The sequence below is a fragment of the Phytophthora sojae genome (assembly GCF_000149755.1).
Source record: "Phytophthora sojae unplaced genomic scaffold PHYSOscaffold_5, whole genome shotgun sequence".
In the NCBI taxonomy this organism is placed as follows: Eukaryota; Oomycota; class Peronosporomycetes; order Peronosporales; family Peronosporaceae; genus Phytophthora; species Phytophthora sojae.
Window position 1 is genome coordinate 6,192,579 of NW_009258119.1, and position 27,517 is coordinate 6,220,095.

Here is a 27,517-nt window from a genome sequence, read left to right on the forward strand (position 1 = left end):
ACAGGCCCAGCTGTGTGCTGTGTGCTGTGTGCTCTGTGCTCTGTGCTGTGTGTCACCTCTGTCCGGGCCACTGGCCGGTCGGACGAGTAGGGTTCGAGTCAGCCAGCTGCTTGACATTTTTGTTTTCGGAGGCGGGTGGCTCCCGGCCTGGCGGTTCGAGGCTTCGGGTATGTGAGGCAGTGGACCATGGCGGAGCGCGGAGAATCGACAAGGCGTGGATGCTGGCGCCTCACGGGTGCTAATGTGCTGGTGGAGAGGACGATCGTTGTAATGGGTGCGGAGGCTTGCTTGGCGATGTGTGGAGGGATGGCGCTGTGAGGCGGTTGTGTGTGGTTTTGTTTGGTGTGTTTTGTGGCGAGTTGGCGTGTGTGTGTGTGTGTGTGTGTTGGTCTGAGCGCGTCGATTGCGTTGCGGTTTGGGTTTGTGTCTGGGCGCTTAGCTCAAATGGTAGAGCGCCCGCTTCGCATGCGGGAGGTAGGGGGATCGATACCCCCAGTGTCCACTTTTTACGGCACACAACACTTTTTACGAACAAACACTTTTTACCGCCCCTCGCGCCGCTGCTTGCTTCCTAGCCTTCCTACCCCTGCTCACCCGCCACCCAAGCTCACCCGCCATCTGCGAGCGTGCTGGTGCCTACGTTTACAGACGACCCACCTTTTTTGTCGGCGAGTGTGGGGCAACCACGCCGACTGCCAGGCGCAGGATCCCACAAGAGTTTGGGCATGAGGGAGACCGGCTAAACAGCTCACCGAGAGCCTGGTCAGCGCCACAGACCAAACGCCCAGCTTTGTGCTGTGTGCTCTGTGCTCTGTGCTGTGTGTCACCTCTGTCCGGGCCACTGGCCGGTCGGACGAGTAGGGTTCGAGTCAGCCAGCTGCTTGACATTTTTGTTTTCGGAGGCGGGTGGCTCCCGGCCTGGCGGTTCGAGGCTTCGGGTATGTGAGGCAGTGGACCATGGCGGAGCGCGGAGAATCGACAAGGCGTGGATGCTGGCGCCTCACGGGTGCTAATGTGCTGGTGGAGAGGACGATCGTTGTAATGGGTGCGGAGGCTTGCTTGGCGATGTGTGGAGGGATGGCGCTGTGAGGCGGTTGTGTGTCGTTTTGTTTGGTGTGTTTTGTGGCGAGTTGGCGTGTGCGTGTGTGTGTGTGTGTTGGTCTGAGCGCGTCGATTGCGTTGCGGTTTGGGTTTGTGTCTGGGCGCTTAGCTCAAATGGTAGAGCGCCCGCTTCGCATGCGGGAGGTAGGGGGATCGATACCCCCAGTGTCCACTTTTTACGGCACACAACACTTTTTACGAACAAACACTTTTTACCGCCCCTCGCGCCGCTGCTTGCTTCCTAGCCTTCCTACCCCTGCTCACCCGCCACCCAAGCTCACCCGCCATCTGCGAGCGTGCTGGTGCCTACGTTTACAGACGACCCACCTTTTTTGTCGGCGAGTGTGGGGCAACCACGCCGACTGCCAGGCGCAGGATCCCACAAGAGTTTGGGCATGAGGGAGACCGGCTAAACAGCTCACCGAGAGCCTGGTCAGCGCCACAGACCAAACGCCCAGCTTTGTGCTGTGTGCTCTGTGCTCTGTGCTGTGTGTCACCTCTGTCCGGGCCACTGGCCGGTCGGACGAGTAGGGTTCGAGTCAGCCAGCTGCTTGACATTTTTGTTTTCGGAGGCGGGTGGCTCCCGGCCTGGCGGTTCGAGGCTTCGGGTATGTGAGGCAGTGGACCATGGCGGAGCGCGGAGAATCGACAAGGCGTGGATGCTGGCGCCTCACGGGTGCTAATGTGCTGGTGGAGAGGACGATCGTTGTAATGGGTGCGGAGGCTTGCTTGGCGATGTGTGGAGGGATGGCGCTGTGAGGCGGTTGTGTGTCGTTTTGTTTGGTGTGTTTTGTGGCGAGTTGGCGTGTGCGTGTGTGTGTGTGTGTGTTGGTCTGAGCGCGTCGATTGCGTTGCGGTTTGGGTTTGTGTCTGGGCGCTTAGCTCAAATGGTAGAGCGCCCGCTTCGCATGCGGGAGGTAGGGGGGTCGATACCCCCAGTGTCCACTTTTTACGGCACACAACACTTTTTACGAACAAACACTTTTTACCGCCCCTCGCGCCGCTGCTTGCTTCCTAGCCTTCCTACCCCTGCTCACCCGCCACCCAAGCTCACCCGCCATCTGCGAGCGTGCTGGTGCCTACGTTTACAGACGACCCACCTTTTTTGTCGGCGAGTGTGGGGCAACCACGCCGACTGCCAGGCGCAGGATCCCACAAGAGTTTGGGCATGAGGGAGACCGGCTAAACAGCTCACCGAGAGCCTGGTCAGCGCCACAGACCAAACGCCCAGCTGTGTGCTGTGTGCTCTGTGCTCTGTGCTGTGTGTCACCTCTGTCCGGGCCACTGGCCGGTCGGACGAGTAGGGTTCGAGTCAGCCAGCTGCTTGACATTTTTGTTTTCGGAGGCGGGTGGCTCCCGGCCTGGCGGTTCGAGGCTTCGGGTATGTGAGGCAGTGGACCATGGCGGAGCGCGGAGAATCGACAAGGCGTGGATGCTGGCGCCTCACGGGTGCTAATGTGCTGGTGGAGAGGACGATCGTTGTAATGGGTGCGGAGGCTTGCTTGGCGATGTGTGGAGGGATGGCGCTGTGAGGCGGTTGTGTGTGGTTTTGTTTGGTGTGTTTTGTGGCGAGTTGGCGTGTGCGTGTGTGTGTGTGTGTGTGTTGGTCTGAGCGCGTCGATTGCGTTGCGGTTTGGGTTTGTGTCTGGGCGCTTAGCTCAAATGGTAGAGCGCCCGCTTCGCATGCGGGAGGTAGGGGGATCGATACCCCCAGTGTCCACTTTTTACGGCACACAACACTTTTTACGAACAAACACTTTTTACCGCCCCTCGCGCCGCTGCTTGCTTCCTAGCCTTCCTACCCCTGCTCACCCGCCACCCAAGCTCACCCGCCATCTGCGAGCGTGCTGGTGCCTACGTTTACAGACGACCCACCTTTTTTGTCGGCGAGTGTGGGGCAACCACGCCGACTGCCAGGCGCAGGATCCCACAAGAGTTTGGGCATGAGGGAGACCGGCTAAACAGCTCACCGAGAGCCTGGTCAGCGCCACAGACCAAACGCCCAGCTTTGTGCTGTGTGCTCTGTGCTCTGTGCTGTGTGTCACCTCTGTCCGGGCCACTGGCCGGTCGGACGAGTAGGGTTCGAGTCAGCCAGCTGCTTGACATTTTTGTTTTCGGAGGCGGGTGGCTCCCGGCCTGGCGGTTCGAGGCTTCGGGTATGTGAGGCAGTGGACCATGGCGGAGCGCGGAGAATCGACAAGGCGTGGATGCTGGCGCCTCACGGGTGCTAATGTGCTGGTGGAGAGGACGATCGTTGTAATGGGTGCGGAGGCTTGCTTGGCGATGTGTGGAGGGATGGCGCTGTGAGGCGGTTGTGTGTGGTTTTGTTTGGTGTGTTTTGTGGCGAGTTGGCGTGTGCGTGTGTGTGTGTGTGTGTTGGTCTGAGCGCGTCGATTGCGTTGCGGTTTGGGTTTGTGTCTGGGCGCTTAGCTCAAATGGTAGAGCGCCCGCTTCGCATGCGGGAGGTAGGGGGATCGATACCCCCAGTGTCCACTTTTACGGCACACAACACTTTTTACGAACAAACACTTTTTACCGCCCCTCGCGCCGCTGCTTGCTTCCTAGCCTTCCTACCCCTGCTCACCCGCCACCCAAGCTCACCCGCCATCTGCGAGCGTGCTGGTGCCTACGTTTACAGACGACCCACCTTTTTTGTCGGCGAGTGTGGGGCAACCACGCCGACTGCCAGGCGCAGGATCCCACAAGAGTTTGGGCATGAGGGAGACCGGCTAAACAGCTCACCGAGAGCCTGGTCAGCGCCACAGACCAAACGCCCAGCTGTGTGCTGTGTGCTCTGTGCTCTGTGCTGTGTGTCACCTCTGTCCGGGCCACTGGCCGGTCGGACGAGTAGGGTTCGAGTCAGCCAGCTGCTTGACATTTTTGTTTTCGGAGGCGGGTGGCTCCCGGCCTGGCGGTTCGAGGCTTCGGGTATGTGAGGCAGTGGACCATGGCGGAGCGCGGAGAATCGACAAGGCGTGGATGCTGGCGCCTCACGGGTGCTAATGTGCTGGTGGAGAGGACGATCGTTGTAATGGGTGCGGAGGCTTGCTTGGCGATGTGTGGAGGGATGGCGCTGTGAGGCGGTTGTGCGTCGTTTTGTTTGGTGTGTTTTGTGGCGAGTTGGCGTGTGCGTGCGTGTGTGTGTGTTGATCTGAGCGCGTCGATTGCGTTGCGGTTTGGGTTTGTGTCTGGGCGCTTAGCTCAAATGGTAGAGCACCCGCTTCGCATGCGGATCGATACCCCCAGTGTCCACTTTTACGGCACACAACACTTTTTACGAACAAACACTTTTTACCGCCCCTCGCGCCGCTGCTTGCTTCCTAGCCTTCCTACCCCTGCTCACCCGCCACCCACAGCTCACCCGCCATCTGCGAGCGTGCTGGTGCCTACGTTTACAGACGACCCACCTTTTTTGTCGGCGAGTGTGGGGCAACCACGCCGACTGCCAGGCGCAGGATCCCACAAGAGTTTGGGCATGAGGGAGACCGGCTAAACAGCTCACCGAGAGCCTGGTCAGCGCCACAGACCAAACGCCCAGCTGTGTGCTGTGTGCTCTGTGCTCTGTGCTGTGTGTCACCTCTGTCCGGGCCACTGGCCGGTCGGACGAGTAGGGTTCGAGTCAGCCAGCTGCTTGACATTTTTGTTTTCGGAGGCGGGTAGCTCCCGGCCTGGCGGTTCGAGGCTTCGGGTATGTGAGGCAGTGGACCATGGCGGAGCGCGGAGAATCGACAAGGCGTGGATGCTGGCGCCTCACGGGTGCTAATGTGCTGGTGGAGAGGACGATCGTTGTAATGGGTGCGGAGGCTTGCTTGGCGATGTGTGGAGGGATGGCGCTGTGAGGCGGTTGTGTGTGGTTTTGTTTGGTGTGTTTTGTGGCGAGTTGGCGTGTGCGTGTGTGTGTGTGTGTGTGTGTTGGTCTGAGCGCGTCGATTGCGTTGCGGTTTGGGTTTGTGTCTGGGCGCTTAGCTCAAATGGTAGAGCGCCCGCTTCGCATGCGGGAGGTAGGGGGATCGATACCCCCAGTGTCCACTTTTTACGGCACACAACACTTTTTACGAACAAACACTTTTTACCGCCCCTCGCGCCGCTGCTTGCTTCCTAGCCTTCCTACCCCTGCTCACCCGCCACCCACAGCTCACCCGCCATCTGCGAGCGTGCTGGTGCCTACGTTTACAGACGACCCACCTTTTTTGTCGGCGAGTGTGGGGCAACCACGCCGACTGCCAGGCGCAGGATCCCACAAGAGTTTGGGCATGAGGGAGACCGGCTAAACAGCTCACCGAGAGCCTGGTCAGCGCCACAGACCAAACGCCCAGCTGTGTGCTGTGTGCTGTGTGCTCTGTGCTGTGTGTCACCTCTGTCCGGGCCACTGGCCGGTCGGACGAGTAGGGTTCGAGTCAGCCAGCTGCTTGACATTTTTGTTTTCGGAGGCGGGTGGCTCCCGGCCTGGCGGTTCGAGGCTTCGGGTATGTGAGGCAGTGGACCATGGCGGAGCGCGGAGAATCGACAAGGCGTGGATGCTGGCGCCTCACGGGTGCTAATGTGCTGGTGGAGAGGACGATCGTTGTAATGGGTGCGGAGGCTTGCTTGGCGATGTGTGGAGGGATGGCGCTGTGAGGCGGTTGTGTGTGGTTTTGTTTGGTGTGTTTTGTGGCGAGTTGGCGTGTGCGTGTGTGTGTGTGTGTTGGTCTGAGCGCGTCCATTGCGTTGCGGTTTGGGTTTGTGTCTGGGCGCTTAGCTCAAATGGTAGAGCGCCCGCTTCGCATGCGGGAGGTAGGGGGATCGATACCCCCAGTGTCCACTTTTTACGGCACACAACACTTTTTACGAACAAACACTTTTTACCGCCCCTCGCGCCGCTGCTTGCTTCCTAGCCTTCCTACCCCTGCTCACCCGCCACCCACAGATCACCCGCCATCTGCGAGCGTGCTGGTGCCTACGTTTACAGACGACCCACCTTTTTTGTCGGCGAGTGTGGGGCAACCACGCCGACTGCCAGGCGCAGGATCCCACAAGAGTTTGGGCATGAGGGAGACCGGCTAAACAGCTCACCGAGAGCCTGGTCAGCGCCACAGACCAAACGCCCAGCTTTGTGCTGTGTGCTCTGTGCTCTGTGCTGTGTGTCACCTCTGTCCGGGCCACTGGCCGGTCGGACGAGTAGGGTTCGAGTCAGCCAGCTGCTTGACATTTTTGTTTTCGGAGGCGGGTGGCTCCCGGCCTGGCGGTTCGAGGCTTCGGGTATGTGAGGCAGTGGACCATGGCGGAGCGCGGAGAATCGACAAGGCGTGGATGCTGGCGCCTCACGGGTGCTAATGTGCTGGTGGAGAGGACGATCGTTGTAATGGGTGCGGAGGCTTGCTTGGCGATGTGTGGAGGGATGGCGCTGTGAGGCGGTTGTGCGTCGTTTTGTTTGGTGTGTTTTGTGGCGAGTTGGCGTGTGCGTGTGTGTGTGTGTGTGTTGGTCTGAGCGCGTCGATTGCGTTGCGGTTTGGGTTTGTGTCTGGGCGCTTAGCTCAAATGGTAGAGCGCCCGCTTCGCATGCGGGAGGTAGGGGGATCGATACCCCCAGTGTCCACTTTTTACGGCACACAACACTTTTTACGAACAAACACTTTTTACCGCCCCTCGCGCCGCTGCTTGCTTCCTAGCCTTCCTACCCCTGCTCACCCGCCACCCACAGCTCACCCGCCATCTGCGAGCGTGCTGGTGCCTACGTTTACAGACGACCCACCTTTTTTGTCGGCGAGTGTGGGGCAACCACGCCGACTGCCAGGCGCAGGATCCCACAAGAGTTTGGGCATGAGGGAGACCGGCTAAACAGCTCACCGAGAGCCTGGTCAGCGCCACAGACCAAACGCCCAGCTGTGTGCTGTGTGCTCTGTGCTCTGTGCTGTGTGTCACCTCTGTCCGGGCCACTGGCCGGTCGGACGAGTAGGGTTCGAGTCAGCCAGCTGCTTGACATTTTTGTTTTCGGAGGCGGGTGGCTCCCGGCCTGGCGGTTCGAGGCTTCGGGTATGTGAGGCAGTGGACCATGGCGGAGCGCGGAGAATCGACAAGGCGTGGATGCTGGCGCCTCACGGGTTTTAATGTGCTGGTGGAGAGGACGATCGTTGTAATGGGTGCGGAGGCTTGCTTGGCGATGTGTGGAGGGATGGCGCTGTGAGGCGGTTGTGTGTGGTTTTGTTTGGTGTGTTTTGTGGCGAGTTGGCGTGTGCGTGTGTGTGTGTGTGTGTGTGTGTTGGTCTGAGCGCGTCGATTGCGTTGCGGTTTGGGTTTGTGTCTGGGCGCTTAGCTCAAATGGTAGAGCGCCCGCTTCGCATGCGGATCGATACCCCCAGTGTCCACTTTTACGGCACGCAACACTTTTTACGAACAAACACTTTTTACCGCCCCTCGCGCCGCTGCTTGCTTCCTAGCCTTCCTACCCCTGCTCACCCGCCACCCACAGCTCACCCGCCATCTGCGAGCGTGCTGGTGCCTACGTTTACAGACGACCCACCTTTTTTGTCGGCGAGTGTGGGGCAACCACGCCGACTGCCAGGCGCAGGATCCCACAAGAGTTTGGGCATGAGGGAGACCGGCTAAACAGCTCACCGAGAGCCTGGTCAGCGCCACAGACCAAACGCCCAGCTGTGTGCTGTGTGCTCTGTGCTCTGTGCTGTGTGTCACCTCTGTCCGGGCCACTGGCCGGTCGGACGAGTAGGGTTCGAGTCAGCCAGCTGCTTGACATTTTTGTTTTCGGAGGCGGGTGGCTCCCGGCCTGGCGGTTCGAGGCTTCGGGTATGTGAGGCAGTGGACCATGGCGGAGCGCGGAGAATCGACAAGGCGTGGATGCTGGCGCCTCACGGGTGCTAATGTGCTGGTGGAGAGGACGATCGTTGTAATGGGTGCGGAGGCTTGCTTGGCGATGTGTGGAGGGATGGCGCTGTGAGGCGGTTGTGTGTCATTTTGTTTGGTGTGTTTTGTGGCGAGTTGGCGTGTGCGTGTGTGTGTGTGTGTTGGTCTGAGCGCGTCGATTGCGTTGCGGTTTGGGTTTGTGTCTGGGCGCTTAGCTCAAATGGTAGAGCGCCCGCTTCGCATGCGGGAGGTAGGGGGATCGATACCCTCAGTGTCCACTTTTTACGGCACACAACACTTTTACGAACAAACACTTTTACCGCCCCTCGCGCCGCTGCTTGCTTCCTAGCCTTCCTACCCCTGCTCACCCGCCACCCAAGCTCACCCGCCATCTGCGAGCGTGCTGGTGCCTACGTTTACAGACGACCCACCTTTTTTGTCGGCGAGTGTGGGGCAACCACGCCGACTGCCAGGCGCAGGATCCCACAAGAGTTTGGGCATGAGGGAGACCGGCTAAACAGCTCACCGAGAGCCTGGTCAGCGCCACAGACCAAACGCCCAGCTTTGTGCTGTGTGCTCTGTGCTCTGTGCTGTGTGTCACCTCTGTCCGGGCCACTGGCCGGTCGGACGAGTAGGGTTCGAGTCAGCCAGCTGCTTGACATTTTTGTTTTCGGAGGCGGGTGGCTCCCGGCCTGGCGGTTCGAGGCTTCGGGTATGTGAGGCAGTGGACCATGGCGGAGCGCGGAGAATCGACAAGGCGTGGATGCTGGCGCCTCACGGGTGCTAATGTGCTGGTGGAGAGGACGATCGTTGTAATGGGTGCGGAGGCTTGCTTGGCGATGTGTGGAGGGATGGCGCTGTGAGGCGGTTGTGTGTGGTTTTGTTTGGTGTGTTTTGTGGCGAGTTGGCGTGTGCGTGTGTGTGTGTGTGTGTTGGTCTGAGCGCGTCGATTGCGTTGCGGTTTGGGTTTGTGTCTGGGCGCTTAGCTCAAATGGTAGAGCGCCCGCTTCGCATGCGGGAGGTAGGGGGATCGATACCCCCAGTGTCCACTTTTTACGGCACACAACACTTTTTACGAACAAACACTTTTTACCGCCCCTCGCGCCGCTGCTTGCTTCCTAGCCTTCCTACCCCTGCTCACCCGCCACCCACAGCTCACCCGCCATCTGCGAGCGTGCTGGTGCCTACGTTTACAGACGACCCACCTTTTTTGTCGGCGAGTGTGGGGCAACCACGCCGACTGCCAGGCGCAGGATCCCACAAGAGTTTGGGCATGAGGGAGACCGGCTAAACAGCTCACCGAGAGCCTGGTCAGCGCCACAGACCAAACGCCCAGCTGTGTGCTGTGTGCTCTGTGCTCTGTGCTGTGTGTCACCTCTGTCCGGGCCACTGGCCGGTCGGACGAGTAGGGTTCGAGTCAGCCAGCTGCTTGACATTTTTGTTTTCGGAGGCGGGTGGCTCCCGGCCTGGCGGTTCGAGGCTTCGGGTATGTGAGGCAGTGGACCATGGCGGAGCGCGGAGAATCGACAAGGCGTGGATGCTGGCGCCTCACGGGTGCTAATGTGCTGGTGGAGAGGACGATCGTTGTAATGGGTGCGGAGGCTTGCTTGGCGATGTGTGGAGGGATGGCGCTGTGAGGCGGTTGTGTGTCATTTTGTTTGGTGTGTTTTGTGGCGAGTTGGCGTGTGCGTGTGTGTGTGTGTTGGTCTGAGCGCGTCGATTGCGTTGCGGTTTGGGTTTGTGTCTGGGCGCTTAGCTCAAATGGTAGAGCACCCGCTTCGCATGCGGATCGATACCCCCAGTGTCCACTTTTACGGCACACAACACTTTTTACGAACAAACACTTTTTACCGCCCCTCGCGCCGCTGCTTGCTTCCTAGCCTTCCTACCCCTGCTCACCCGCCACCCACAGCTCACCCGCCATCTGCGAGCGTGCTGGTGCCTACGTTTACAGACGACCCACCTTTTTTGTCGGCGAGTGTGGGGCAACCACGCCGACTGCCAGGCGCAGGATCCCACAAGAGTTTGGGCATGAGGGAGACCGGGTAAACAGCTCACCGAGAGCCTGGTCAGCGCCACAGACCAAACGCCCAGCTGTGTGCTGTGTGCTCTGTGCTCTGTGCTGTGTGTCACCTCTGTCCGGGCGGGTTCGAGTCAGCCAGCTGCTTGACATTTTTGTTTTCGGAGGCGGGTGGCTCCCGGCCTGGCGGTTCGAGGCTTCGGGTATGTGAGGCAGTGGACCATGGCGGAGCGCGGAGAATCGACAAGGCGTGGATGCTGGCGCCTCACGGGTGCTAATGTGCTGGTGGAGAGGACGATCGTTGTAATGGGTGCGGAGGCTTGCTTGGCGATGTGTGGAGGGATGGCGCTGTGAGGCGGTTGTGCGTCGTTTCGTTTGGTGTGTTTTGTGGCGAGTTGGCGTGTGCGTGCGTGTGTGTGTGTTGATCTGAGCGCGTCGATTGCGTTGCGGTTTGGGTTTGTGTCTGGGCGCTTAGCTCAAATGGTAGAGCACCCGCTTCGCATGCGGATCGATACCCCCAGTGTCCACTTTTACGGCACACAACACTTTTTACGAACAAACACTTTTTACCGCCCCTCGCGCCGCTGCTTGCTTCCTAGCCTTCCTACCCCTGCTCACCCGCCACCCACAGCTCACCCGCCATCTGCGAGCGTGCTGGTGCCTACGTTTACAGACGACCCACCTTTTTTGTCGGCGAGTGTGGGGCAACCACGCCGACTGCCAGGCGCAGGATCCCACAAGAGTTTGGGCATGAGGGAGACCGGCTAAACAGCTCACCGAGAGCCTGGTCAGCGCCACAGACCAAACGCCCAGCTTTGAGCTGTGTGCTCTGTGCTCTGTGCTGTGTGTCACCTCTGTCCGGGCCACTGGCCGGTCGGACGAGTAGGGTTCGAGTCAGCCAGCTGCTTGACATTTTTGTTTTCGGAGGCGGGTAGCTCCCGGCCTGGCGGTTCGAGGCTTCGGGTATGTGAGGCAGTGGACCATGGCGGAGCGCGGAGAATCGACAAGGCGTGGATGCTGGCGCCTCACGGGTGCTAATGTGCTGGTGGAGAGGACGATCGTTGTAATGGGTGCGGAGGCTTGCTTGGCGATGTGTGGAGGGATGGCGCTGTGAGGCGGTTGTGCGTCGTTTCGTTTGGTGTGTTTTGTGGCGAGTTGGCGTGTGCGTGTGTGTGTTGATCTGAGCGCGTCGATTGCGTTGCGGCTTGGGTTTGCGTCTGGGCGCTTAGCTCAAATGGTAGAGCGCCCGCTTCGCATGCGGGAGGTAGGGGGATCGATACCCCCAGTGTCCACTTTTACGGCACACAACACTTTTACGAACAAACACTTTTTACCGCCCCTCGCGCCGCTGCTTGCTTCCTAGCCTTCCTACCCCTGCTCACCCGCCACCCAAGCTCACCCGCCATCTGCGAGCGTGCTGGTGCCTACGTTTACAGACGACCCACCTTTTTTGTCGGCGAGTGTGGGGCAACCACGCCGACTGCCAGGCGCAGGATCCCACAAGAGTTTGGGCATGAGGGAGACCGGCTAAACAGCTCACCGAGAGCCTGGTCAGCGCCACAGACCAAACGCCCAGCTGTGTGCTGTGTGCTCTGTGCTCTGTGCTGTGTGTCACCTCTGTCCGGGCGGGTTCGAGTCAGCCAGCTGCTTGACATTTTTGTTTTCGGAGGCGGGTGGCTCCCGGCCTGGCGGTTCGAGGCTTCGGGTATGTGAGGCAGTGGACCATGGCGGAGCGCGGAGAATCGACAAGGCGTGGATGCTGGCGCCTCACGGGTGCTAATGTGCTGGTGGAGAGGACGATCGTTGTAATGGGTGCGGAGGCTTGCTTGGCGATGTGTGGAGGGATGGCGCTGTGAGGCGGTTGTGCGTCGTTTTGTTTGGTGTGTTTTGTGGCGAGTTGGCGTGTGCGTGCGTGTGTGTGTGTTGATCTGAGCGCGTCGATTGCGTTGCGGTTTGGGTTTGTGTCTGGGCGCTTAGCTCAAATGGTAGAGCACCCGCTTCGCATGCGGATCGATACCCCCAGTGTCCACTTTTACGGCACACAACACTTTTTACGAACAAACACTTTTTACCGCCCCTCGCGCCGCTGCTTGCTTCCTAGCCTTCCTACCCCTGCTCACCCGCCACCCACAGCTCACCCGCCATCTGCGAGCGTGCTGGTGCCTACGTTTACAGACGACCCACCTTTTTTGTCGGCGAGTGTGGGGCAACCACGCCGACTGCCAGGCGCAGGATCCCACAAGAGTTTGGGCATGAGGGAGACCGGGTAAACAGCTCACCGAGAGCCTGGTCAGCGCCACAGACCAAACGCCCAGCTGTGTGCTGTGTGCTCTGTGCTCTGTGCTGTGTGTCACCTCTGTCCGGGCGGGTTCGAGTCAGCCAGCTGCTTGACATTTTTGTTTTCGGAGGCGGGTGGCTCCCGGCCTGGCGGTTCGAGGCTTCGGGTATGTGAGGCAGTGGACCATGGCGGAGCGCGGAGAATCGACAAGGCGTGGATGCTGGCGCCTCACGGGTGCTAATGTGCTGGTGGAGAGGACGATCGTTGTAATGGGTGCGGAGGCTTGCTTGGCGATGTGTGGAGGGATGGCGCTGTGAGGCGGTTGTGTGTGGTTTTGTTTGGTGTGTTTTGTGGCGAGTTGGCGTGTGCGTGTGTGTGTCTGTGTGTTGGTCTGAGCGCGTCGATTGCGTTGCGGTTTGGGTTTGTGTCTGGGCGCTTAGCTCAAATGGTAGAGCGCCCGCTTCGCATGCGGGAGGTAGGGGGATCGATACCCCCAGTGTCCACTTTTTACGGCACACAACACTTTTTACGAACAAACACTTTTTACCGCCCCTCGCGCCGCTGCTTGCTTCCTAGCCTTCCTACCCCTGCTCACCCGCCACCCACAGCTCACCCGCCATCTGCGAGCGTGCTGGTGCCTACGTTTACAGACGACCCACCTTTTTTGTCGGCGAGTGTGGGGCAACCACGCCGACTGCCAGGCGCAGGATCCCACAAGAGTTTGGGCATGAGGGAGACCGGCTAAACAGCTCACCGAGAGCCTGGTCAGCGCCACAGACCAAACGCCCAGCTGTGTGCTGTGTGCTCTGTGCTCTGTGCTGTGTGTCACCTCTGTCCGGGCCACTGGCCGGTCGGACGAGTAGGGTTCGAGTCAGCCAGCTGCTTGACATTTTTGTTTTCGGAGGCGGGTGGCTCCCGGCCTGGCGGTTCGAGGCTTCGGGTATGTGAGGCAGTGGACCATGGCGGAGCGCGGAGAATCGACAAGGCGTGGATGCTGGCGCCTCACGGGTGCTAATGTGCTGGTGGAGAGGACGATCGTTGTAATGGGTGCGGAGGCTTGCTTGGCGATGTGTGGAGGGATGGCGCTGTGAGGCGGTTGTGTGTGGTTTTGTTTGGTGTGTTTTGTGGCGAGTTGGCGTGTGCGTGTGTGTGTGTGTGTTGGTCTGAGCGCGTCGATTGCGTTGCGGTTTGGGTTTGTGTCTGGGCGCTTAGCTCAAATGGTAGAGCGCCCGCTTCGCATGCGGATCGATACCCCCAGTGTCCACTTTTACGGCACGCAACACTTTTTACGAACAAACACTTTTTACCGCCCCTCGCGCCGCTGCTTGCTTCCTAGCCTTCCTACCCCTGCTCACCCGCCACCCACAGCTCACCCGCCATCTGCGAGCGTGCTGGTGCCTACGTTTACAGACGACCCACCTTTTTTGTCGGCGAGTGTGGGGCAACCACGCCGACTGCCAGGCGCAGAATCCCACAAGAGTTTGGGCATGAGGGAGACCGGCTAAACAGCTCACCGAGAGCCTGGTCAGCGCCACAGACCAAACGCCCAGCTGTGTGCTGTGTGCTCTGTGCTCTGTGCTGTGTGTCACCTCTGTCCGGGCCACTGGCCGGTCGGACGAGTAGGGTTCGAGTCAGCCAGCTGCTTGACATTTTTGTTTTCGGAGGCGGGTGGCTCCCGGCCTGGCGGTTCGAGGCTTCGGGTATGTGAGGCAGTGGACCATGGCGGAGCGCGGAGAATCGACAAGGCGTGGATGCTGGCGCCTCACGGGTGCTAATGTGCTGGTGGAGAGGACGATCGTTGTAATGGGTGCGGAGGCTTGCTTGGCGATGTGTGGAGGGATGGCGCTGTGAGGCGGTTGTGTGTGGTTTTGTTTGGTGTGTTTTGTGGCGAGTTGGCGTGTGCGTGTGTGTGTGTGTGTTGGTCTGAGCGCGTCGATTGCGTTGCGGTTTGGGTTTGTGTCTGGGCGCTTAGCTCAAATGGTAGAGCGCCCGCTTCGCATGCGGGAGGTAGGGGGATCGATACCCCCAGTGTCCACTTTTTACGGCACACAACACTTTTTACGAACAAACACTTTTTACCGCCCCTCGCGCCGCTGCTTGCTTCCTAGCCTTCCTACCCCTGCTCACCCGCCACCCAAGCTCACCCGCCATCTGCGAGCGTGCTGGTGCCTACGTTTACAGACGACCCACCTTTTTTGTCGGCGAGTGTGGGGCAACCACGCCGACTGCCAGGCGCAGGATCCCACAAGAGTTTGGGCATGAGGGAGACCGGCTAAACAGCTCACCGAGAGCCTGGTCAGCGCCACAGACCAAACGCCCAGCTTTGTGCTGTGTGCTCTGTGCTCTGTGCTGTGTGTCACCTCTGTCCGGGCCACTGGCCGGTCGGACGAGTAGGGTTCGAGTCAGCCAGCTGCTTGACATTTTTGTTTTCGGAGGCGGGTGGCTCCCGGCCTGGCGGTTCGAGGCTTCGGGTATGTGAGGCAGTGGACCATGGCGGAGCGCGGAGAATCGACAAGGCGTGGATGCTGGCGCCTCACGGGTGCTAATGTGCTGGTGGAGAGGACGATCGTTGTAATGGGTGCGGAGGCTTGCTTGGCGATGTGTGGAGGGATGGCGCTGTGAGGCGGTTGTGCGTCGTTTTGTTTGGTGTGTTTTGTGGCGAGTTGGCGTGTGCGTGTGTGTGTGTGTGTGTTGGTCTGAGCGCGTCGATTGCGTTGCGGTTTGGGTTTGTGTCTGGGCGCTTAGCTCAAATGGTAGAGCGCCCGCTTCGCATGCGGGAGGTAGGGGGATCGATACCCCCAGTGTCCACTTTTTACGGCACACAACACTTTTTACGAACAAACACTTTTTACCGCCCCTCGCGCCGCTGCTTGCTTCCTAGCCTTCCTACCCCTGCTCACCCGCCACCCACAGCTCACCCGCCATCTGCGAGCGTGCTGGTGCCTACGTTTACAGACGACCCACCTTTTTTGTCGGCGAGTGTGGGGCAACCACGCCGACTGCCAGGCGCAGGATCCCACAAGAGTTTGGGCATGAGGGAGACCGGCTAAACAGCTCACCGAGAGCCTGGTCAGCGCCACAGACCAAACGCCCAGCTGTGTGCTGTGTGCTCTGTGCTCTGTGCTGTGTGTCACCTCTGTCCGGGCCACTGGCCGGTCGGACGAGTAGGGTTCGAGTCAGCCAGCTGCTTGACATTTTTGTTTTCGGAGGCGGGTGGCTCCCGGCCTGGCGGTTCGAGGCTTCGGGTATGTGAGGCAGTGGACCATGGCGGAGCGCGGAGAATCGACAAGGCGTGGATGCTGGCGCCTCACGGGTGCTAATGTGCTGGTGGAGAGGACGATCGTTGTAATGGGTGCGGAGGCTTGCTTGGCGATGTGTGGAGGGATGGCGCTGTGAGGCGGTTGTGTGTGGTTTTGTTTGGTGTGTTTTGTGGCGAGTTGGCGTGTGCGTGTGTGTGTGTGTGTGTGTTGGTCTGAGCGCGTCGATTGCGTTGCGGTTTGGGTTTGTGTCTGGGCGCTTAGCTCAAATGGTAGAGCGCCCGCTTCGCATGCGGGAGGTAGGGGGATCGATACCCCCAGTGTCCACTTTTTACGGCACACAACACTTTTTACGAACAAACACTTTTTACCGCCCCTCGCGCCGCTGCTTGCTTCCTAGCCTTCCTACCCCTGCTCACCCGCCACCCACAGCTCACCCGCCATCTGCGAGCGTGCTGGTGCCTACGTTTACAGACGACCCACCTTTTTTGTCGGCGAGTGTGGGGCAACCACGCCGACTGCCAGGCGCAGGATCCCACAAGAGTTTGGGCATGAGGGAGACCGGCTAAACAGCTCACCGAGAGCCTGGTCAGCGCCACAGACCAAACGCCCAGCTTTGTGCTGTGTGCTCTGTGCTCTGTGCTGTGTGTCACCTCTGTCCGGGCCACTGGCCGGTCGGACGAGTAGGGTTCGAGTCAGCCAGCTGCTTGACATTTTTGTTTTCGGAGGCGGGTGGCTCCCGGCCTGGCGGTTCGAGGCTTCGGGTATGTGAGGCAGTGGACCATGGCGGAGCGCGGAGAATCGACAAGGCGTGGATGCTGGCGCCTCACGGGTGCTAATGTGCTGGTGGAGAGGACGATCGTTGTAATGGGTGCGGAGGCTTGCTTGGCGATGTGTGGAGGGATGGCGCTGTGAGGCGGTTGTGCGTCGTTTTGTTTGGTGTGTTTTGTGGCGAGTTGGCGTGTGCGTGTGTGTGTGTGTGTGTTGGTCTGAGCGCGTCGATTGCGTTGCGGTTTGGGTTTGTGTCTGGGCGCTTAGCTCAAATGGTAGAGCGCCCGCTTCGCATGCGGGAGGTAGGGGGGTCGATACCCCCAGTGTCCACTTTTTACGGCACACAACACTTTTTACGAACAAACACTTTTTACCGCCCCTCGCGCCGCTGCTTGCTTCCTAGCCTTCCTACCCCTGCTCACCCGCCACCCAAGCTCACCCGCCATCTGCGAGCGTGCTGGTGCCTACGTTTACAGACGACCCACCTTTTTTGTCGGCGAGTGTGGGGCAACCACGCCGACTGCCAGGCGCAGGATCCCACAAGAGTTTGGGCATGAGGGAGACCGGCTAAACAGCTCACCGAGAGCCTGGTCAGCGCCACAGACCAAACGCCCAGCTTTGTGCTGTGTGCTCTGTGCTCTGTGCTGTGTGTCACCTCTGTCCGGGCCACTGGCCGGTCGGACGAGTAGGGTTCGAGTCAGCCAGCTGCTTGACATTTTTGTTTTCGGAGGCGGGTGGCTCCCGGCCTGGCGGTTCGAGGCTTCGGGTATGTGAGGCAGTGGACCATGGCGGAGCGCGGAGAATCGACAAGGCGTGGATGCTGGCGCCTCACGGGTGCTAATGTGCTGGTGGAGAGGACGATCGTTGTAATGGGTGCGGAGGCTTGCTTGGCGATGTGTGGAGGGATGGCGCTGTGAGGCGGTTGTGCGTCGTTTTGTTTGGTGTGTTTTGTGGCGAGTTGGCGTGTGCGTGTGTGTGTGTGTGTGTTGGTCTGAGCGCGTCGATTGCGTTGCGGTTTGGGTTTGTGTCTGGGCGCTTAGCTCAAATGGTAGAGCGCCCGCTTCGCATGCGGGAGGTAGGGGGATCGATACCCCCAGTGTCCACTTTTTACGGCACACAACACTTTTTACGAACAAACACTTTTTACCGCCCCTCGCGCCGCTGCTTGCTTCCTAGCCTTCCTACCCCTGCTCACCCGCCACCCACAGCTCACCCGCCATCTGCGAGCGTGCTGGTGCCTACGTTTACAGACGACCCACCTTTTTTGTCGGCGAGTGTGGGGCAACCACGCCGACTGCCAGGCGCAGGATCCCACAAGAGTTTGGGCATGAGGGAGACCGGCTAAACAGCTCACCGAGAGCCTGGTCAGCGCCACAGACCAAACGCCCAGCTGTGTGCTGTGTGCTCTGTGCTCTGTGCTGTGTGTCACCTCTGTCCGGGCCACTGGCCGGTCGGACGAGTAGGGTTCGAGTCAGCCAGCTGCTTGACATTTTTGTTTCGGAGGCGGGTGGCTCCCGGCCTGGCGGTTCGAGGCTTCGGGTATGTGAGGCAGTGGACCATGGCGGAGCGCGGAGAATCGACAAGGCGTGGATGCTGGCGCCTCACGGGTGCTAATGTGCTGTTGGAGAGGACGATCGTTGTAATGGGTGCGGAGGCTTGCTTGGCGATGTGTGGAGGGATGGCGCTGTGAGGCGGTTGTGTGTCGTTTTGTTTGGTGTGTTTTGTGGCGAGTTGGCGTGTGCGTGTGTGTGTGTGTGTGTTGGTCTGAGCGCGTCGATTGCGTTGCGGTTTGGGTTTGTGTCTGGGCGCTTAGCTCAAATGGTAGAGCGCCCGCTTCGCATGCGGGAGGTAGGGGGGTCGATACCCCCAGTGTCCACTTTTTACGGCACACAACACTTTTTACGAACAAACACTTTTTACCGCCCCTCGCGCCGCTGCTTGCTTCCTAGCCTTCCTACCCCTGCTCACCCGCCACCCAAGCTCACCCGCCATCTGCGAGCGTGCTGGTGCCTACGTTTACAGACGACCCACCTTTTTTGTCGGCGAGTGTGGGGCAACCACGCCGACTGCCAGGCGCAGGATCCCACAAGAGTTTGGGCATGAGGGAGACCGGCTAAACAGCTCACCGAGAGCCTGGTCAGCGCCACAGACCAAACGCCCAGCTGTGTGCTGTGTGCTCTGTGCTCTGTGCTGTGTGTCACCTCTGTCCGGGCCACTGGCCGGTCGGACGAGTAGGGTTCGAGTCAGCCAGCTGCTTGACATTTTTGTTTTCGGAGGCGGGTGGCTCCCGGCCTGGCGGTTCGAGGCTTCGGGTATGTGAGGCAGTGGACCATGGCGGAGCGCGGAGAATCGACAAGGCGTGGATGCTGGCGCCTCACGGGTGCTAATGTGCTGGTGGAGAGGACGATCGTTGTAATGGGTGCGGAGGCTTGCTTGGCGATGTGTGGAGGGATGGCGCTGTGAGGCGGTTGTGTGTCATTTTGTTTGGTGTGTTTTGTGGCGAGTTGGCGTGTGCGTGTGTGTGTGTGTTGGTCTGAGCGCGTCGATTGCGTTGCGGTTTGGGTTTGTGTCTGGGCGCTTAGCTCAAATGGTAGAGCACCCGCTTCGCATGCGGATCGATACCCCCAGTGTCCACTTTTACGGCACACAACACTTTTTACGAACAAACACTTTTTACCGCCCCTCGCGCCGCTGCTTGCTTCCTAGCCTTCCTACCCCTGCTCACCCGCCACCCACAGCTCACCCGCCATCTGCGAGCGTGCTGGTGCCTACGTTTACAGACGACCCACCTTTTTTGTCGGCGAGTGTGGGGCAACCACGCCGACTGCCAGGCGCAGGATCCCACAAGAGTTTGGGCATGAGGGAGACCGGCTAAACAGCTCACCGAGAGCCTGGTCAGCGCCACAGACCAAACGCCCAGCTGTGTGCTGTGTGCTCTGTGCTCTGTGCTGTGTGTCACCTCTGTCCGGGCCACTGGCCGGTCGGACGAGTAGGGTTCGAGTCAGCCAGCTGCTTGACATTTTTGTTTTCGGAGGCGGGTGGCTCCCGGCCTGGCGGTTCGAGGCTTCGGGTATGTGAGGCAGTGGACCATGGCGGAGCGCGGAGAATCGACAAGGCGTGGATGCTGGCGCCTCACGGGTGCTAATGTGCTGGTGGAGAGGACGATCGTTGTAATGGGTGCGGAGGCTTGCTTGGCGATGTGTGGAGGGATGGCGCTGTGAGGCGGTTGTGCGTCGTTTTGTTTGGTGTGTTTTGTGGCGAGTTGGCGTGTGCGTGTGTGTGTGTGTGTTGGTCTGAGCGCGTCGATTGCGTTGCGGTTTGGGTTTGTGTCTGGGCGCTTAGCTCAAATGGTAGAGCGCCCGCTTCGCATGCGGGAGGTAGGGGGATCGATACCCCCAGTGTCCACTTTTTACGGCACACAACACTTTTTACGAACAAACACTTTTTACCGCCCCTCGCGCCGCTGCTTGCTTCCTAGCCTTCCTACCCCTGCTCACCCGCCACCCAAGCTCACCCGCCATCTGCGAGCGTGCTGGTGCCTACGTTTACAGACGACCCACCTTTTTTGTCGGCGAGTGTGGGGCAACCACGCCGACTGCCAGGCGCAGGATCCCACAAGAGTTTGGGCATGAGGGAGACCGGCTAAACAGCTCACCGAGAGCCTGGTCAGCGCCACAGACCAAACGCCCAGCTGTGTGCTGTGTGCTCTGTGCTGTGTGTCACCTCTGTCCGGGCCACTGGCCGGTCGGACGAGTAGGGTTCGAGTCAGCCAGCTGCTTGACATTTTTGTTTTCGGAGGCGGGTGGCTCCCGGCCTGGCGGTTCGAGGCTTCGGGTATGTGAGGCAGTGGACCATGGCGGAGCGCGGAGAATCGACAAGGCGTGGATGCTGGCGCCTCACGGGTGCTAATGTGCTGGTGGAGAGGACGATCGTTGTAATGGGTGCGGAGGCTTGCTTGGCGATGTGTGGAGGGATGGCGCTGTGAGGCGGTTGTGTGTCGTTTTGTTTGGTGTGTTTTGTGGCGAGTTGGCGTGTGCGTGTGTGTGTGTGTGTTGGTCTGAGCGCGTCGATTGCGTTGCGGTTTGGGTTTGTGTCTGGGCGCTTAGCTCAAATGGTAGAGCGCCCGCTTCGCATGCGGGAGGTAGGGGGATCGATACCCCCAGTGTCCACTTTTTACGGCACACAACACTTTTTACGAACAAACACTTTTTACCGCCCCTCGCGCCGCTGCTTGCTTCCTAGCCTTCCTACCCCTGCTCACCCGCCACCCACAGCTCACCCGCCATCTGCGAGCGTGCTGGTGCCTACGTTTACAGACGACCCACCTTTTTTGTCGGCGAGTGTGGGGCAACCACGCCGACTGCCAGGCGCAGGATCCCACAAGAGTTTGGGCATGAGGGAGACCGGCTAAACAGCTCACCGAGAGCCTGGTCAGCGCCACAGACCAAACGCCCAGCTTTGTGCTGTGTGCTCTGTGCTGTGTGCTGTGTGTCACCTCTGTCCGGGCCACTGGCCGGTCGGACGAGTAGGGTTCGAGTCAGCCAGCTGCTTGACATTTTTGTTTTCGGAGGCGGGTGGCTCCCGGCCTGGCGGTTCGAGGCTTCGGGTATGTGAGGCAGTGGACCATGGCGGAGCGCGGAGAATCGACAAGGCGTGGATGCTGGCGCCTCACGGGTGCTAATGTGCTGGTGGAGAGGACGATCGTTGTAATGGGTGCGGAGGCTTGCTTGGCGATGTGTGGAGGGATGGCGCTGTGAGGCGGTTGTGTGTGGTTTTGTTTGGTGTGTTTTGTGGCGAGTTGGCGTGTGCGTGTGTGTGTGTGTGTGTTGGTCTGAGCGCGTCGATTGCGTTGCGGTTTGGGTTTGTGTCTGGGCGCTTAGCTCAAATGGTAGAGCGCCCGCTTCGCATGCGGGAGGTAGGGGGATCGATACCCCCAGTGTCCACTTTTTACGGCACACAACACTTTTTACGAACAAACACTTTTTACCGCCCCTCGCGCCGCTGCTTGCTTCCTAGCCTTCCTACCCCTGCTCACCCGCCACCCAAGCTCACCCGCCATCTGCGAGCGTGCTGGTGCCTACGTTTACAGACGACCCACCTTTTTTGTCGGCGAGTGTGGGGCAACCACGCCGACTGCCAGGCGCAGGATCCCACAAGAGTTTGGGCATGAGGGAGACCGGCTAAACAGCTCACCGAGAGCCTGGTCAGCGCCACAGACCAAACGCCCAGCTTTGTGCTGTGTGCTCTGTGCTCTGTGCTGTGTGTCACCTCTGTCCGGGCCACTGGCCGGTCGGACGAGTAGGGTTCGAGTCAGCCAGCTGCTTGACATTTTTGTTTTCGGAGGCGGGTGGCTCCCGGCCTGGCGGTTCGAGGCTTCGGGTATGTGAGGCAGTGGACCATGGCGGAGCGCGGAGAATCGACAAGGCGTGGATGCTGGCGCCTCACGGGTGCTAATGTGCTGGTGGAGAGGACGATCGTTGTAATGGGTGCGGAGGCTTGCTTGGCGATGTGTGGAGGGATGGCGCTGTGAGGCGGTTGTGTGTCGTTTTGTTTGGTGTGTTTTGTGGCGAGTTGGCGTGTGCGTGTGTGTGTGTGTTGGTCTGAGCGCGTCGATTGCGTTGCGGTTTGGGTTTGTGTCTGGGCGCTTAGCTCAAATGGTAGAGCGCCCGCTTCGCATGCGGGAGGTAGGGGGATCGATACCCCCAGTGTCCACTTTTTACGGCACACAACACTTTTTACGAACAAACACTTTTTACCGCCCCTCGCGCCGCTGCTTGCTTCCTAGCCTTCCTACCCCTGCTCACCCGCCACCCACAGCTCACCCGCCATCTGCGAGCGTGCTGGTGCCTACGTTTACAGACGACCCACCTTTTTTGTCGGCGAGTGTGGGGCAACCACGCCGACTGCCAGGCGCAGGATCCCACAAGAGTTTGGGCATGAGGGAGACCGGCTAAACAGCTCACCGAGAGCCTGGTCAGCGCCACAGACCAAACGCCCAGCTTTGTGCTGTGTGCTCTGTGCTCTGTGCTGTGTGTCACCTCTGTCCGGGCCACTGGCCGGTCGGACGAGTAGGGTTCGAGTCAGCCAGCTGCTTGACATTTTTGTTTTCGGAGGCGGGTGGCTCCCGGCCTGGCGGTTCGAGGCTTCGGGTATGTGAGGCAGTGGACCATGGCGGAGCGCGGAGAATCGACAAGGCGTGGATGCTGGCGCCTCACGGGTGCTAATGTGCTGGTGGAGAGGACGATCGTTGTAATGGGTGCGGAGGCTTGCTTGGCGATGTGTGGAGGGATGGCGCTGTGAGGCGGTTGTGTGTGGTTTTGTTTGGTGTGTTTTGTGGCGAGTTGGCGTGTGCGTGTGTGTGTGTGTGTGTTGGTCTGAGCGCGTCGATTGCGTTGCGGTTTGGGTTTGTGTCTGGGCGCTTAGCTCAAATGGTAGAGCGCCCGCTTCGCATGCGGGAGGTAGGGGGATCGATACCCCCAGTGTCCACTTTTTACGGCACACAACACTTTTTACGAACAAACACTTTTTACCGCCCCTCGCGCCGCTGCTTGCTTCCTAGCCTTCCTACCCCTGCTCACCCGCCACCCAAGCTCACCCGCCATCTGCGAGCGTGCTGGTGCCTACGTTTACAGACGACCCACCTTTTTTGTCGGCGAGTGTGGGGCAACCACGCCGACTGCCAGGCGCAGGATCCCACAAGAGTTTGGGCATGAGGGAGACCGGCTAAACAGCTCACCGAGAGCCTGGTCAGCGCCACAGACCAAACGCCCAGCTGTGTGCTGTGTGCTCTGTGCTCTGTGCTGTGTGTCACCTCTGTCCGGGCCACTGGCCGGTCGGACGAGTAGGGTTCGAGTCAGCCAGCTGCTTGACATTTTTGTTTTCGGAGGCGGGTGGCTCCCGGCCTGGCGGTTCGAGGCTTCGGGTATGTGAGGCAGTGGACCATGGCGGAGCGCGGAGAATCGACAAGGCGTGGATGCTGGCGCCTCACGGGTGCTAATGTGCTGGTGGAGAGGACGATCGTTGTAATGGGTGCGGAGGCTTGCTTGGCGATGTGTGGAGGGATGACGCTGTGAGGCGGTTGTGTGTGGTTTTGTTTGGTGTGTTTTGTGGCGAGTTGGCGTGTGCGTGTGTGTGTGTGTGTTGGTCTGAGCGCGTCGATTGCGTTGCGGTTTGGGTTTGTGTCTGGGCGCTTAGCTCAAATGGTAGAGCGCCCGCTTCGCATGCGGGAGGTAGGGGGATCGATACCCCCAGTGTCCACTTTTTACGGCACACAACACTTTTTACGAACAAACACTTTTTACCGCCCCTCGCGCCGCTGCTTGCTTCCTAGCCTTCCTACCCCTGCTCACCCGCCACCCACAGCTCACCCGCCATCTGCGAGCGTGCTGGTGCCTACGTTTACAGACGACCCACCTTTTTTGTCGGCGAGTGTGGGGCAACCACGCCGACTGCCAGGCGCAGGATCCCACAAGAGTTTGGGCATGAGGGAGACCGGCTAAACAGCTCACCGAGAGCCTGGTCAGCGCCACAGACCAAACGCCCAGCTTTGTGCTGTGTGCTCTGTGCTCTGTGCTGTGTGTCACCTCTGTCCGGGCCACTGGCCGGTCGGACGAGTAGGGTTCGAGTCAGCCAGCTGCTTGACATTTTTGTTTTCGGAGGCGGGTGGCTCCCGGCCTGGCGGTTCGAGGCTTCGGGTATGTGAGGCAGTGGACCATGGCGGAGCGCGGAGAATCGACAAGGCGTGGATGCTGGCGCCTCACGGGTGCTAATGTGCTGGTGGAGAGGACGATCGTTGTAATGGGTGCGGAGGCTTGCTTGGCGATGTGTGGAGGGATGGCGCTGTGAGGCGGTTGTGTGTGGTTTTGTTTGGTGTGTTTTGTGGCGAGTTGGCGTGTGCGTGTGTGTGTGTGTGTTGGTCTGAGCGCGTCGATTGCGTTGCGGTTTGGGTTTGTGTCTGGGCGCTTAGCTCAAATGGTAGAGCGCCCGCTTCGCATGCGGATCGATACCCCCAGTGTCCACTTTTACGGCACACAACACTTTTTACGAACAAACACTTTTTACCGCCCCTCGCGCCGCTGCTTGCTTCCTAGCCTTCCTACCCCTGCTCACCCGCCACCCACAGCTCACCCGCCATCTGCGAGCGTGCTGGTGCCTACGTTTACAGACGACCCACCTTTTTTGTCGGCGAGTGTGGGGCAACCACGCCGACTGCCAGGCGCAGGATCCCACAAGAGTTTGGGCATGAGGGAGACCGGCTAAACAGCTCACCGAGAGCCTGGTCAGCGCCACAGACCAAACGCCCAGCTGTGTGCTGTGTGCTCTGTGCTCTGTGCTGTGTGTCACCTCTGTCCGGGCCACTGGCCGGTCGGACGAGTAGGGTTCGAGTCAGCCAGCTGCTTGACATTTTTGTTTTCGGAGGCGGGTGGCTCCCGGCCTGGCGGTTCGAGGCTTCGGGTATGTGAGGCAGTGGACCATGGCGGAGCGCGGAGAATCGACAAGGCGTGGATGCTGGCGCCTCACGGGTGCTAATGTGCTGGTGGAGAGGACGATCGTTGTAATGGGTGCGGAGGCTTGCTTGGCGATGTGTGGAGGGATGGCGCTGTGAGGCGGTTGTGTGTCATTTTGTTTGGTGTGTTTTGTGGCGAGTTGGCGTGTGCGTGTGTGTGTGTGTGTTGGTCTGAGCGCGTCGATTGCGTTGCGGTTTGGGTTTGTGTCTGGGCGCTTAGCTCAAATGGTAGAGCGCCCGCTTCGCATGCGGGAGGTAGGGGGATCGATACCCCCAGTGTCCACTTTTTACGGCACACAACACTTTTTACGAACAAACACTTTTTACCGCCCCTCGCGCCGCTGCTTGCTTCCTAGCCTTCCTACCCCTGCTCACCCGCCACCCACAGCTCACCCGCCATCTGCGAGCGTGCTGGTGCCTACGTTTACAGACGACCCACCTTTTTTGTCGGCGAGTGTGGGGCAACCACGCCGACTGCCAGGCGCAGGATCCCACAAGAGTTTGGGTATGAGGGAGACCGGCTAAACAGCTCACCGAGAGCCTGGTCAGCGCCACAGACCAAACGCCCAGCTTTGTGCTGTGTGCTCTGTGCTCTGTGCTGTGTGTCACCTCTGTCCGGGCCACTGGCCGGTCGGACGAGTAGGGTTCGAGTCAGCCAGCTGCTTGACATTTTTGTTTTCGGAGGCGGGTGGCTCCCGGCCTGGCGGTTCGAGGCTTCGGGTATGTGAGGCAGTGGACCATGGCGGAGCGCGGAGAATCGACAAGGCGTGGATGCTGGCGCCTCACGGGTGCTAATGTGCTGGTGGAGAGGACGATCGTTGTAATGGGTGCGGAGGCTTGCTTGGCGATGTGTGGAGGGATGGCGCTGTGAGGCGGTTGTGCGTCGTTTTGTTTGGTGTGTTTTGTGGCGAGTTGGCGTGTGCGTGTGTGTGTGTGTGTGTGTTGGTCTGAGCGCGTCGATTGCGTTGCGGTTTGGGTTTGTGTCTGGGCGCTTAGCTCAAATGGTAGAGCGCCCGCTTCGCATGCGGGAGGTAGGGGGATCGATACCCCCAGTGTCCACTTTTTACGGCACACAACACTTTTTACGAACAAACACTTTTTACCGCCCCTCGCGCCGCTGCTTGCTTCCTAGCCTTCCTACCCCTGCTCACCCGCCACCCAAGCTCACCCGCCATCTGCGAGCGTGCTGGTGCCTACGTTTACAGACGACCCACCTTTTTTGTCGGCGAGTGTGGGGCAACCACGCCGACTGCCAGGCGCAGGATCCCACAAGAGTTTGGGCATGAGGGAGACCGGCTAAACAGCTCACCGAGAGCCTGGTCAGCGCCACAGACCAAACGCCCAGCTTTGTGCTGTGTGCTCTGTGCTCTGTGCTGTGTGTCACCTCTGTCCGGGCCACTGGCCGGTCGGACGAGTAGGGTTCGAGTCAGCCAGCTGCTTGACATTTTTGTTTTCGGAGGCGGGTGGCTCCCGGCCTGGCGGTTCGAGGCTTCGGGTATGTGAGGCAGTGGACCATGGCGGAGCGCGGAGAATCGACAAGGCGTGGATGCTGGCGCCTCACGGGTGCTAATGTGCTGGTGGAGAGGACGATCGTTGTAATGGGTGCGGAGGCTTGCTTGGCGATGTGTGGAGGGATGGCGCTGTGAGGCGGTTGTGCGTCGTTTTGTTTGGTGTGTTTTGTGGCGAGTTGGCGTGTGCGTGTGTGTGTGTGTGTGTTGGTCTGAGCGCGTCGATTGCGTTGCGGTTTGGGTTTGTGTCTGGGCGCTTAGCTCAAATGGTAGAGCGCCCGCTTCGCATGCGGGAGGTAGGGGGATCGATACCCCCAGTGTCCACTTTTTACGGCACACAACACTTTTTACGAACAAACACTTTTTACCGCCCCTCGCGCCGCTGCTTGCTTCCTAGCCTTCCTACCCCTGCTCACCCGCCACCCAAGCTCACCCGCCATCTGCGAGCGTGCTGGTGCCTACGTTTACAGACGACCCACCTTTTTTGTCGGCGAGTGTGGGGCAACCACGCCGACTGCCAGGCGCAGGATCCCACAAGAGTTTGGGCATGAGGGAGACCGGCTAAACAGCTCACCGAGAGCCTGGTCAGCGCCACAGACCAAACGCCCAGCTTTGTGCTGTGTGCTCTGTGCTCTGTGCTGTGTGTCACCTCTGTCCGGGCCACTGGCCGGTCGGACGAGTAGGGTTCGAGTCAGCCAGCTGCTTGACATTTTTGTTTTCGGAGGCGGGTGGCTCCCGGCCTGGCGGTTCGAGGCTTCGGGTATGTGAGGCAGTGGACCATGGCGGAGCGCGGAGAATCGACAAGGCGTGGATGCTGGCGCCTCACGGGTGCTAATGTGCTGGTGGAGAGGACGATCGTTGTAATGGGTGCGGAGGCTTGCTTGGCGATGTGTGGAGGGATGGCGCTGTGAGGCGGTTGTGTGTCGTTTTGTTTGGTGTGTTTTGTGGCGAGTTGGCGTGTGCGTGTGTGTGTGTGTGTTGGTCTGAGCGCGTCGATTGCGTTGCGGTTTGGGTTTGTGTCTGGGCGCTTAGCTCAAATGGTAGAGCGCCCGCTTCGCATGCGGGAGGTAGGGGGATCGATACCCCCAGTGTCCACTTTTTACGGCACACAACACTTTTTACGAACAAACACTTTTTACCGCCCCTCGCGCCGCTGCTTGCTTCCTAGCCTTCCTACCCCTGCTCACCCGCCACCCAAGCTCACCCGCCATCTGCGAGCGTGCTGGTGCCTACGTTTAC

At 59.8% G+C, this 27,517-nt stretch overlaps 28 non-coding genes across 28 annotated transcripts; all 28 read left to right on the forward strand.

Moving 5' to 3' along the window:
• The first annotated feature begins 429 nt into the window (after positions 1-429).
• On the forward strand, positions 430-502 carry PHYSODRAFT_t1097. Its single transcript has one exon. It is a non-coding gene; the product is annotated as a tRNA-Ala (tRNA).
• A 698-nt stretch (positions 503-1,200) lies between these two features.
• Positions 1,201-1,273, forward strand: PHYSODRAFT_t1098. Its single transcript has one exon. It is a non-coding gene; the product is annotated as a tRNA-Ala (tRNA).
• Positions 1,274-1,973: 700 nt separating this feature from the next.
• PHYSODRAFT_t1099 lies at positions 1,974-2,046 on the forward strand. Its single transcript has one exon. It is a non-coding gene; the product is annotated as a tRNA-Ala (tRNA).
• Positions 2,047-2,748: 702 nt separating this feature from the next.
• On the forward strand, positions 2,749-2,821 carry PHYSODRAFT_t1100. Its single transcript has one exon. It is a non-coding gene; the product is annotated as a tRNA-Ala (tRNA).
• Positions 2,822-3,521: 700 nt separating this feature from the next.
• On the forward strand, positions 3,522-3,594 carry PHYSODRAFT_t1101. Its single transcript has one exon. It is a non-coding gene; the product is annotated as a tRNA-Ala (tRNA).
• Positions 3,595-5,057: 1,463 nt separating this feature from the next.
• Positions 5,058-5,130, forward strand: PHYSODRAFT_t1102. The gene has a single exon. It is a non-coding gene; the product is annotated as a tRNA-Ala (tRNA).
• Positions 5,131-5,829: 699 nt separating this feature from the next.
• PHYSODRAFT_t1103 lies at positions 5,830-5,902 on the forward strand. The gene has a single exon. It is a non-coding gene; the product is annotated as a tRNA-Ala (tRNA).
• A 701-nt stretch (positions 5,903-6,603) lies between these two features.
• On the forward strand, positions 6,604-6,676 carry PHYSODRAFT_t1104. Its single transcript has one exon. It is a non-coding gene; the product is annotated as a tRNA-Ala (tRNA).
• A 1,467-nt stretch (positions 6,677-8,143) lies between these two features.
• PHYSODRAFT_t1105 lies at positions 8,144-8,216 on the forward strand. Its single transcript has one exon. It is a non-coding gene; the product is annotated as a tRNA-Ala (tRNA).
• A 698-nt stretch (positions 8,217-8,914) lies between these two features.
• PHYSODRAFT_t1106 lies at positions 8,915-8,987 on the forward strand. Its single transcript has one exon. It is a non-coding gene; the product is annotated as a tRNA-Ala (tRNA).
• Positions 8,988-11,177: 2,190 nt separating this feature from the next.
• On the forward strand, positions 11,178-11,250 carry PHYSODRAFT_t1107. The gene has a single exon. It is a non-coding gene; the product is annotated as a tRNA-Ala (tRNA).
• Positions 11,251-12,666: 1,416 nt separating this feature from the next.
• On the forward strand, positions 12,667-12,739 carry PHYSODRAFT_t1108. Its single transcript has one exon. It is a non-coding gene; the product is annotated as a tRNA-Ala (tRNA).
• A 1,459-nt stretch (positions 12,740-14,198) lies between these two features.
• PHYSODRAFT_t1109 lies at positions 14,199-14,271 on the forward strand. The gene has a single exon. It is a non-coding gene; the product is annotated as a tRNA-Ala (tRNA).
• A 700-nt stretch (positions 14,272-14,971) lies between these two features.
• Positions 14,972-15,044, forward strand: PHYSODRAFT_t1110. Its single transcript has one exon. It is a non-coding gene; the product is annotated as a tRNA-Ala (tRNA).
• Positions 15,045-15,747: 703 nt separating this feature from the next.
• Positions 15,748-15,820, forward strand: PHYSODRAFT_t1111. Its single transcript has one exon. It is a non-coding gene; the product is annotated as a tRNA-Ala (tRNA).
• Positions 15,821-16,521: 701 nt separating this feature from the next.
• On the forward strand, positions 16,522-16,594 carry PHYSODRAFT_t1112. Its single transcript has one exon. It is a non-coding gene; the product is annotated as a tRNA-Ala (tRNA).
• A 700-nt stretch (positions 16,595-17,294) lies between these two features.
• On the forward strand, positions 17,295-17,367 carry PHYSODRAFT_t1113. Its single transcript has one exon. It is a non-coding gene; the product is annotated as a tRNA-Ala (tRNA).
• A 700-nt stretch (positions 17,368-18,067) lies between these two features.
• On the forward strand, positions 18,068-18,140 carry PHYSODRAFT_t1114. Its single transcript has one exon. It is a non-coding gene; the product is annotated as a tRNA-Ala (tRNA).
• A 1,456-nt stretch (positions 18,141-19,596) lies between these two features.
• PHYSODRAFT_t1115 lies at positions 19,597-19,669 on the forward strand. Its single transcript has one exon. It is a non-coding gene; the product is annotated as a tRNA-Ala (tRNA).
• A 691-nt stretch (positions 19,670-20,360) lies between these two features.
• PHYSODRAFT_t1116 lies at positions 20,361-20,433 on the forward strand. Its single transcript has one exon. It is a non-coding gene; the product is annotated as a tRNA-Ala (tRNA).
• Positions 20,434-21,134: 701 nt separating this feature from the next.
• PHYSODRAFT_t1117 lies at positions 21,135-21,207 on the forward strand. Its single transcript has one exon. It is a non-coding gene; the product is annotated as a tRNA-Ala (tRNA).
• Positions 21,208-21,903: 696 nt separating this feature from the next.
• On the forward strand, positions 21,904-21,976 carry PHYSODRAFT_t1118. Its single transcript has one exon. It is a non-coding gene; the product is annotated as a tRNA-Ala (tRNA).
• A 701-nt stretch (positions 21,977-22,677) lies between these two features.
• Positions 22,678-22,750, forward strand: PHYSODRAFT_t1119. The gene has a single exon. It is a non-coding gene; the product is annotated as a tRNA-Ala (tRNA).
• A 698-nt stretch (positions 22,751-23,448) lies between these two features.
• On the forward strand, positions 23,449-23,521 carry PHYSODRAFT_t1120. Its single transcript has one exon. It is a non-coding gene; the product is annotated as a tRNA-Ala (tRNA).
• Positions 23,522-24,980: 1,459 nt separating this feature from the next.
• Positions 24,981-25,053, forward strand: PHYSODRAFT_t1121. Its single transcript has one exon. It is a non-coding gene; the product is annotated as a tRNA-Ala (tRNA).
• A 703-nt stretch (positions 25,054-25,756) lies between these two features.
• PHYSODRAFT_t1122 lies at positions 25,757-25,829 on the forward strand. The gene has a single exon. It is a non-coding gene; the product is annotated as a tRNA-Ala (tRNA).
• A 700-nt stretch (positions 25,830-26,529) lies between these two features.
• Positions 26,530-26,602, forward strand: PHYSODRAFT_t1123. The gene has a single exon. It is a non-coding gene; the product is annotated as a tRNA-Ala (tRNA).
• A 698-nt stretch (positions 26,603-27,300) lies between these two features.
• On the forward strand, positions 27,301-27,373 carry PHYSODRAFT_t1124. The gene has a single exon. It is a non-coding gene; the product is annotated as a tRNA-Ala (tRNA).
• Positions 27,374-27,517: the final 144 nt, after the last annotated feature.